We start from the raw sequence: 10,085 nt of genomic DNA, 5'->3' as shown, positions 1-10,085 counted from the left end.
CACGGGGAAAAGAGTGTGACTGGCATTGTGGTGATGTGACGAGGACCAGTTCTATAACTGGGTCCCAATCAGTGATGAGTGGGCTTCCCTGGTGGCTCAGATGGTAAAGAATCGGCCTGCTATGTAGATTTCTGGGTTGGACAGAACCTCTGGAGGAGGAGACAGCAATCCACTCTAGTATTCTTACTTAGGAAATCCCATGGACAGAGGAGCCTCGTGGGGTTCATGGGGTCAGGAGGAGTCAGACACCACTTAGCAACTAACACTTTCACTTGACTTTCAATCATGAATAATTAAAGAAAATTCAGAACAGGTTAGCAGATGAACAACCAGTGTACTCTTTCTGGCTTCTTTGTTTTGCCTCAGGTTTTTATTTTTTTTATTTCCTCAGCCAAAGTCACATATTTCAAGCCTCAGCATCATCATAAATTATAATAACTGTAATGAAAGTCACTGCTTTGTTCTTTATAAAAATTATCCTGCTTATTCTTGCAAGTTTTCCCTTTACAGGTATTTTAAAATCAACTTGGTCAATATAAAAATATTTTTAAATCCTAATTTCTAGATTATCACTAGTGTATGGAAAGTCATGAGCCAAATTATCATTCTTTTAAAATGTATAATAATTTTTGCTTGATTCTAATACTTAATCCTTGAGGAAGGAGACCAGTAGAACATCCTGCAGTAATAAAGAATTCAGTATCTAGAGTCGGATTCCTGATCCCAACTTTAATTTCACCACATACAAACTCAAACACCACACTGAATATCTCTAGTCTTATTTTTTCCCCATGGATACCATTAGGGATGATATTAGTATCGGTATAAGGTAAGACTAGTTTACTTCTGATTGTAGGAAGGCCATCATAATAACCTTCAATAAGCTTCACTTTGTGGGTTCTGATTAATTGCATAAATGTAGGATGAGTACATCATGAGAAACGCTGGACTGGAAGAAACACAAGCTGCAATCAAGGTTGCCAGGAGAAATATCAATAACCTCAGATATGCAGATGACACCACCCTTATGGCAGAAAGTGAAGAGGAACTACAAAGCCTTTCACTTGATGAAAGTGAAAGTGGACAGTGAAAAAGTTGGCTTAAAGCTCAACATTCAGAAAATGAAGATCATGGCATCCGGTCCCATCACTTCATGGGAAGTAGATGGGGAAACAGTGGAAACAGTGTCAGACTTTATTTTTCTGGGTTCCAAAATCACTACAGATGGTGACTGCAGCCATGAAATTAAAAGACGCTTACTCCTTGGAAGGAAAGTTATGACCCACCTAGATAGCATATTGAAAAGCAGAGACATTATTTTGCCAACAAGGGTTCGTCTAGTCAAGGCTATGGTTTTTCCTGTGGTCATGAATGAAATGAGTGTGAGGTAAATGTAGGTCCATTGTCTGTTTTCAGGACTGAAGGAATCCCCATAATGGGGAAGGTGAGTAAGAGTGTGGAAATGGCGTGTTTGTTGGATTTTGAAGAGATAGGTATTGTCTAGATAAAGTTGGAAAATGTATCTATTGAGACAAAAAGCAAAGAAAACTTTTTTAAGGAGCAGTGCGTGAAGTCATATTGTCAAAGGGAATTAGGTTGTTGTTTTTGTGGATTAACTCCTGAAATCATAGTCTGTAAATGTAGAGGGGTGCAGACATCACAGGTTTTAATAATATGTCGTGTTTTAGTGAGAGGAATACGGTATTTAGAGTGTAATCTGTTAGCATTGGTATGAAGATTAGCATGTTTGTCATTGGCAGGCATAAAAACGAGGGCTATGAGCTTGTCAGTAGCATAATTTTTTGTAACCAGAGGGCCAGGTAAACTTGAATGAGCATGTATATGTGTAATAAAGAAAGGTTCTGTATGTGAGCGAATTAAAGTTTGAGTCTGTGAAAAGAGAGTATATAATTTTTTATTTAGGTTGTATAAAAAGGCAGTAACAAAATCAGAAAAAGGGAATTAAGGTATTTGGAATCAGTATATATGTTGAAGGATAATGGTTGAAGTGACAAAAGAGCATATAAAGTATGTAATTTAATTTTTTGTATTGAAGAATCGGTAGTGGGTATTTTTTTTTTTTTTTATATCAGGGCCAACAATCTTTGTTATGTCTTTTTTGCTGTCATCAATGAAATAGGTGGGTACATTGGAAATAGGCTGGGATGTAATGATATTAGTTATAATGAATTTAGTACATTGTAGAAAGTCTCATAATTTTCTTTTTGGCAAATGAAATGAGATAACATTTTGAAAATCATTTAATGTCATTTGTATGATCAAGTTATATTGTAAGGCAATTTGTAATTTTTTGTTGTTGTTGTTAGGGGAACATGTATTGTATATGGATCAAATCTAGTCAAAGTTTGTATATGTTTTTTTTTTTTGACATAATTAAGTATCCTATTTTCTCAAAATATGATACAATTTTTTTAGACTGTTTAGAGTGTAAATATACCCATTTTATTGGGCTATGTTGAGTTATAATTGTAGTGGGCAAATGTTTAGTGGGGAATATATATAAAGAAACTGGTTGGTTGATCATAATCTAGCCGAGTTGAAAAAGATTGTTGAATGTGTTTTTTCATTAAGGCCAGTGTTTTTTTTTTTTTTTTTTTTTTGGCCTCTTTTGTTAGTTGTCTAGGGCTATTAGGGTCAGGGGATCCCTCTAAAATTTTAAATAGATTTTGTAAGGCATAGGTGGGGATGCCAACAGATGGCTGTAGCCAATTAATATCTCTTAGTAATTTTTGAAAATTATTTAGCGTGCATAGGGATTGTATAGAAATTTGAGTTTTTTGAGGTTTGATTTTAGATTTTTTTTATAACATGTCTTAAATAATTAAAGGGTGTTTTTTATTGAATTTTATCTGGTGTAACAGGTAGGCCATGATTTTGAAGAGTAGTAGTAACTTTATTATATAACTGTTGTAAACAGAGTTCAGATTTCATAGAGAGAAGTACATCATCTATGTAATGAATTATAAATGTAGTAGGAAATTTATCTCTAATAGTTTGTAATAAAACAGATAAGAGATATTGGCAAATGGTAGGAGAGTTTATCATTTTCTGAGGTAGTAACTTTTATTGAAAATTTTTAACAGGAGCCATGTGATTTATAAAAGGAATTGAAAAGGCAAAAAGTTTTTTATCTTTAGGGTGTAGAGGTATAGTTAAAAAGCAGTCTTGTAAGTTAATAATAACTATAGACCATCTTTTTGGTACCATAGAAGGGGAGGGCAATCTGGGTTGTAAGGGCCCCATAGGTAACATGGTATTATTAACATTTTTTAAATCTATCAACATTTGCCATTTTTTTATTACAAAAATAGGGGAATTTTATGGGGAAAATGAAGGTTCTATATGAGCTTTTTGTAACTGTTCATTTATTAATTGTATAAGAGTTGTCAATTTTTTTTTAGTTAGGGGCCATTGAGGTGTCTATATTGGGGTATCAGATTTCCAATCGAGAGGCAGTTGTGTTAACTCAATTGCCCCCATTAAAAAGGTTCATTTAAAGAAATTGTGGCTTTTGTTTGTTCAAGAAAATCCCATCTCTATAAATTGATAGGGATATTAGTAATATATGGTTTAAGATAAGCTACAATTTGATTAGGGCCATACACTTGTAAATAGGATATATTGACAAAAGTTTGTGTGGCATCAGCTTTATCTATTCTTACTACTCTAGAAGGAGCCATAACCTTACCCCAATCAAGGGGCCATTTTGTAGCTCTAATGATTGAAATGTTAGTTTTGGTATCTAACATGTATGTGAATTTTTTTTCCCCGTATGTATAAAGTAAGCATGGGTTTTTGATGTTTTTTTTAATAAGGTGGAGAGTGTAGCAGTAAGGTTGGTATTGTTAAAGCCTCCCTGCCGAACTTTATCAGATGCCTTTATTGGTTTGACATATGGCAAAAGTAATAATTGTGTAAAATGTTCCCTTTTTTATAAGTATACATTTTTTATTTTCATAACATTTACCATAATATGTATTTTTCTTTTATAATCTTTATCCATAACATCAGTCAATACCATTAAACCTCTCATTGTGCAGCTATTACGTCCCAAAATCAGTCCCATTGTCCTGGGTAGAATTGGGCCATAGTATCTAGTGGGAATTTTGTGGCGGTTGTATAATTTTATTAGTTCCATATCATAAGAATTAGGTATATCAATACAAGCATTTTTAGATGTAGCTGTTTGTAGTGTCATAACGCTAGGTCTTCCTTTTGTAGTGGGGTTAGAAGATTGCCCCTTTATTAGTTTTCCTGTTGTTTTTGTTGTGTACCAGGGTTTAAAGTGTTTCCATCTTTATCAAATTTAGAATGACATTCATTTAGTCAATGGAACCCCTTTTTACATCTTGGACATATTTTTGGGGGTCTTTTTTTATTAGAAGTAGTATTATTTTTTCTGGCCTGTGTTGATATGTGACATTGTTTTTTTATATGTCTGGGCTTCCCACAGTTAAAACATTTGGCATTAGTAGCTTTTTGTATATTAAAGGTTTCCAATGTTGCCAATTTTGTTTTATGGGACATAGATCCGATATTTCTATATGTTTTTAGATATTTCATAAGAGAGCCAGTCTCTCCAATTGGTCTGAGCATGGATTGACATTCCTCATTAGCATTTTCAAAAGCAAGTTGTTTTAAAATAATATTTTATAAAGTCGTATCCTTAATAGATTTTTCAATTATATCCTTTAATTTTTTTATAAATTAAGAATATTCTTTTTCATGTCCTTGAATAATCTTAAAAATGAACCATCAGAGTTAGTGTTATCAACCTTTGTTTATGTCCTGTAGGCAGTTTTCTTTTTTAATGAAATGTAACATCTGAAGGGTAATATTAGCTAATTGTGAAATCCTATCAGCCATGGCTCTTGTTCTAGTGAGTATATCATAGGTTAAATTGGCAGGGTTACCATGAGATTGCTGGTCAATCATCAGCTGTCAGTCCTCATCATTAACTTATATTTGTCACTGTAGTAATTGTTGAGGATTTAAAACCATCTTAGTTACTTGAAAAAAAATCATATGGCATCCAATGGTCAGCCCATCTTCTGAGAAATTTTATACAGTAAGGAGAAGTAGGTCTATACAGAGTGCATGTTTTCTTAAAGCTAGACAATATGTCAAAATCTAGATTAGCCCAAGTATTTTGGTCTTGGGCAGGTTGATTAAATTGCATTGGGAAAGCAAAAGTGCAAGCAGGCATCTCCCAAGGAGGAGTGAAATGATTAGTACGAGCAAAGTTAGCAATTGTTGTTACAGGCGGAGCAGAAGGAAAAACCTCAGATTTGGGCTGTCTGTTGAATGAAATGACCTCCGTTCTAAGTGGCTTCAGTTTTGACATATCTTGTATATATATGTCTCTAAGTTGTTTTTCTAAGGATTGTGTCTGATTGAGTATAACAATTTTATATTTTAAAGCACTTTGCATATCTTGTTCTTTAAGCTCATATTTATGTAAAGATTGAATAGTTTTTACTTTCAAATCAACGCTATGTCCTTCGATTTGTTTTATGATAGCCCGTACGAGTTACCATGTAACCCTTGCTGATATGTTCACAAAACATTATTTTTAACCCTTTTCTATATGTCTAGATTGAGTGTCCCCTCTTCTGGGAACCATGAATTGTTCCAGTAAAATATGATAGCAGTCGTTCAATTGATCTCTTGAAACATTAACACCGTTTTGTTTTAAAAAAATGATGCATTATAGAAATGAAAGGAATTTTACTGTTAGGTTGTCCCATCCTGCTTACCTTTTTCTGCAGGGGCTCGTTGCTTTGTTCAGCCTTTTTTTCAAGTCCCTGTTCGGGTGCCACTTGTTGGGGATTTTCTCCCAGGGACTTAGAAACGACGAACCTGAAAGAATGACACTTGGAGAGTCTCTTGCAAGGACTGACAAGTTTATTTCTGCAGTCAAGCCTTCTTATAGGAACAGGAACAAAGAGCTGGGAGTATACAGCCAGCAGAGTGTGTACGGGGTTAACATCTAATCAGTAAAAATATTTCAAGGACAGTGCGCTCTAAGTGACCCATGTACTTATCCCATAACCCATTTTCTCAAGCAACATCCTTAATATTTATTAAATCTTGATGCTGGACATAACCAAAGGCAGGAGATGTTTTTCTGCCCACAACACACCAAGCCAGGGTATTTCTGGCCCTTTGCCATTTTCCCAAAGACTTCCTCCAACCGTCTATTTTGTATTGCGCTTCCCAAAATGGACCATTTTAAAATCTTTATTGAATTTGTTACCCTATTGCTTCTGCTTTATGTCTTGTCTTTCTGACCACAAGGCATGTGGGATCTTGGCTCCCCAGTCAAGGTTGGAACCCACATCAGCTGCACTGGAAGGCCAAGTCTTAACCACTGGACTGCCAGGGACATCCCATCTATTCATTTTTCTTCCCCCATTCATTCGTTCTTATTTTTACTGTCATCATCACTGTTGTTCTCTTCTGGTCCTACACGCATTAAGAGCTAACAAAAGAAACCCTTCCAGCTTTGCCTGGAACATTGTTATTCATTGCTCCTGTTTATGTCACGGGCTTTCGAAGTCTGGCAAATATTTTAGCTAGTACTCAGATCAGAATTGAACACTGTCTTCCACATGCAGTCGCCTTGATTGGACCTATAAAAGAAACTTTGGGTCGCTTTTTATTCAACCCACTGAAGTGCTGTTTGTTTTCTCCTTTCCAGGAACTTGTGAGCAGTCTTGTCTGAACCAGCCTTGAAGCTGCCTTACCTCCTCATCTTTGTTGTCTTCTTTTCTCAAGTGATACCAGGTAAATAGTCTCTGGCAGTTCCCTGTCATGTTTGAGTTCAATTTCGTTTCTCCAACCTGCTCCACTTTCAGAGAAATACCCTGGTGTCCCCAAAGCAGCTCAGGGATGCTAATCTGGGAAGAGAAGAAAAGGGAAGTTTCCCAGCCAGGTTTGCCAAAGGCCATCTGGCATGGAGGCATAGAGAAGAAACCCTGAAATCAATGGGAAAGAATGGAAACAAACCATCATCTGCTTTCTTTAAAGTCTAATATGATGACATAGTCATAACATACATAGTCTCCTTTTTTAAACCTTCCACCTACTGACGTGTGTCTGAGCTGATAGCAGTACCTAAAGTTTACCATTTGCCTCATTCCAGAGGCATTTTTCCCTGGCTGCAGAGCACAACAAAAGAGGAAGCTTAGAGGTATTCTTTAGGAGATAATTCATATAGGTAGAACCACGACATTTTGGGAAAAAAACACAGATGTCTATTCTGCCCCATATCTTGAGCAAGCGGTAGCAGGGATGAGAAAAGAAGGGGAGGCGGGGGTCTGAGGCCCTGTGTGATTGCTCCTTGCATCACAGAAGTTCTGACTGTCACGGCACAGCTCAGAGGGCAGTAAGATCACTTGGATGTGTGGGAGGAGAGTGGCTGGTGTGGCTGAGAGGGGCTGGAGGGTCCCTGAGAGCCAGCGCCTTGCCTCTGCAGGGAGTCTTGTCTTTTGCCACCATGTTGTGCTTGGTGCCCACAGCCCTTCATCTTCTGTCTCCCCTCACTCACTTCCTCCCATCATCACGTCACACCATGTGGTCGCTCAGTCGTGTCCGACTCTTTGTGACCCCATTGTTTGGCCAGGCTCCTCTGTCCATGTGGTTCTCCAGGCAAGAATAATGGAGCAGGTAGCCATGCCCTCCTCCATGGGATCTTCCTGACGCAGGGAACTATCCTAGATCTCCCACATTGCAGGCAGATTCTGGACCATCTGAGTCACCTAATGTAAATACACTCATCTGACCATTCATTCCTTTCGTAGGTCTCACTGATCAGGGCTCCCAGTGCTTCCCAGGGTGGTAGCTCACAAAACCTGACAGATAATGAGCTAAGCGAGCAGTGGTTGGATGGATGCAGTAGCTCCCCTGATGCCCACCCCCAGACCCCATCCTTTGTCTGCTTCTGGTCAACAAACCACTCTCTGCTGTGGGCCCACTGGGCACAGTCATCGATTCTGTGGCCTCACTCAGATGAGTGACCCCAAGTCAGTTTCCTCACTGGGCTAACTTTCAATCAGAGAGAAGAGTGTGTAGATTCCCTTCATTCACTGGGCTCTGAGGGGATGTCCTGGGTAAGAATGAAGACAGTGCTGCAGAACTCCTCATGTGAGATTCTCAGCATAGTGCTAGGACATCCATGGGTCCCAGCAATGGGCGGTCCAGAGGTCAGAGCTCCTGGGTCACAGCTGCCATGATGAAGCCCAGCGTGGCATGGGTAGGCATCAGGACAGCCTCAACGATGTGGCACAGAGCTGCAGGTGCGAGGACCCATGATGAGCAAGCTCTCTGATGGAAGCCCAGTGCTAGCACCTTCCCTCCAGCCTGTGGGTAGAATAAGCAGTTCGAGAAAGTGGAAACAAAGTTGATGTACATGAGTGGGCAGAGCGGGGAGTGTGACCCTGCTGCCAGCCCTGGCATTGACCACACAGTGCGTTGACCCCCCAGGCCAAAGCTAATGAGAGCCAGCCCTCTGACCACTCAACCTGGGCTCCAAAGCTGGTGACCTCTACTAATGACCCAGAGTGGACAGGCTGGACTTAGAGGGTCCTTGGGGAGGCCTTGCTTATCTCCCCCACCTGCTAAGAGGCAAGAAAAGGAAACTTTTTTTTTTTTTTTTAATTTTTGGCTGCGCTGGGTCTTTACTGCTGAGCCTGAGCTTTCTGTAGTTGCGGTGACTGGGGGCTCCTCTCTAGTTGTGGTCTTCAAGCTTCTCATTGTGGTGACTTCCCTTGTTGCGGGTCCTGGACTCTAGATCGCAGGCTCAGCCATTTGGCACATGGGGTTAGGTGCTCCTAGGTATGTAGGATCTTCCAGGACCAGGGATCAAACCCATGTCCCCTCGCTGGCAGGTGGACTCCCAGACACTAGACCACCAGAGAAGTCTCAAACCAACCTTAGTCCCCGTTTGGAGCCAGGCGGGCTATTCCTTTTCTCTTTTAGAAACCTCTCTCCCCTCAGCTGGTGCCCTGATCATTCTAGGTCCTTGGCTTCAGGGTCTTAATATTTAGATCTTTAATCTTAATTGTAAGACTTATCTGAGAAACCCTGAAAGCAGGCGTATGTTCTTAGCCTGGGAATAGTGAGTGACCTTCAGAGTATTGCTGACACTCTTCAACTGCTTGGGGCATATGTGTGAGTATGTTCACAGATTTTAGTAAATATCTCAGGGCTGTGCTACCATCTTGTCTTCAGTGGGATCCCTCGCCAGGAAGATGAAAACACAAACTTACAAAATTTTAATGTGCTGTTTCCAAAAGACATCTGATAACCCCACAATGGTGCATTTCAGAGGGCACAATAACAGGCTGTAAATGTCAGCCCAAGAGAGCTGTTTACACTCTTTGATCCTAGTTTCCAAATTACAGCATAAAATTTCTACTCATTACAAATTTCAAATTCAGCCTTTCTCCTACTGAACAAGCAAGTATAATAGGAGGGACAAAGTGAGGGAAAAGAGGTGCATAAGACAGAATACTTTCCTGGCAGTGTATTTTGGGGATCCCTGGTTGGACTGAATTATTTCTCCCCCTGGATCATGATCTCAAGACTTTCTTCCAAAAACAGATATTTTTGTTCTTTCTTTAGGATGTAAACTGCTTAATTTGTGTGACTCTCACACAAGTGTGTGCCTGGGAAGAAAATAAATTATCTTCATCACATGGTAAGCACTTCCGCTATATGATGGACTCATGTTTGATGGAACTTCCTGAATTAAGTAAACTGAGGAATTCACATTTAATGGATCATCCCTGAATTACATTGGAAAGCTGAAGTCTCATTCTATCGTTTTCTTTATTCATCGACTATTCTGTCAACATCTATTGAACACCTACTGTGTGCTAGAAACTGTACTGGTAGCTGAGGCCATGGAACCAAAGTCTCATCTCTTACTCAAATTGGGTGAATGAAGGATATCTTCACAGTGAAGGCCATGTGTGAGCTGAGACTATAAAAAGCAAGTACAAATCAGGCAGGGGAATTTGGAGGACAAGTAGCTTAAGTGTGTTTCAGTGTGAGGAGAACAC

This window comes from Bos taurus, chromosome 27, assembly GCF_002263795.3.
Source record: "Bos taurus isolate L1 Dominette 01449 registration number 42190680 breed Hereford chromosome 27, ARS-UCD2.0, whole genome shotgun sequence".
Lineage (NCBI taxonomy): Eukaryota > Metazoa > Chordata > Mammalia > Artiodactyla > Bovidae > Bos > Bos taurus.
Note: the sequence above shows the minus strand (reverse complement) of the source record.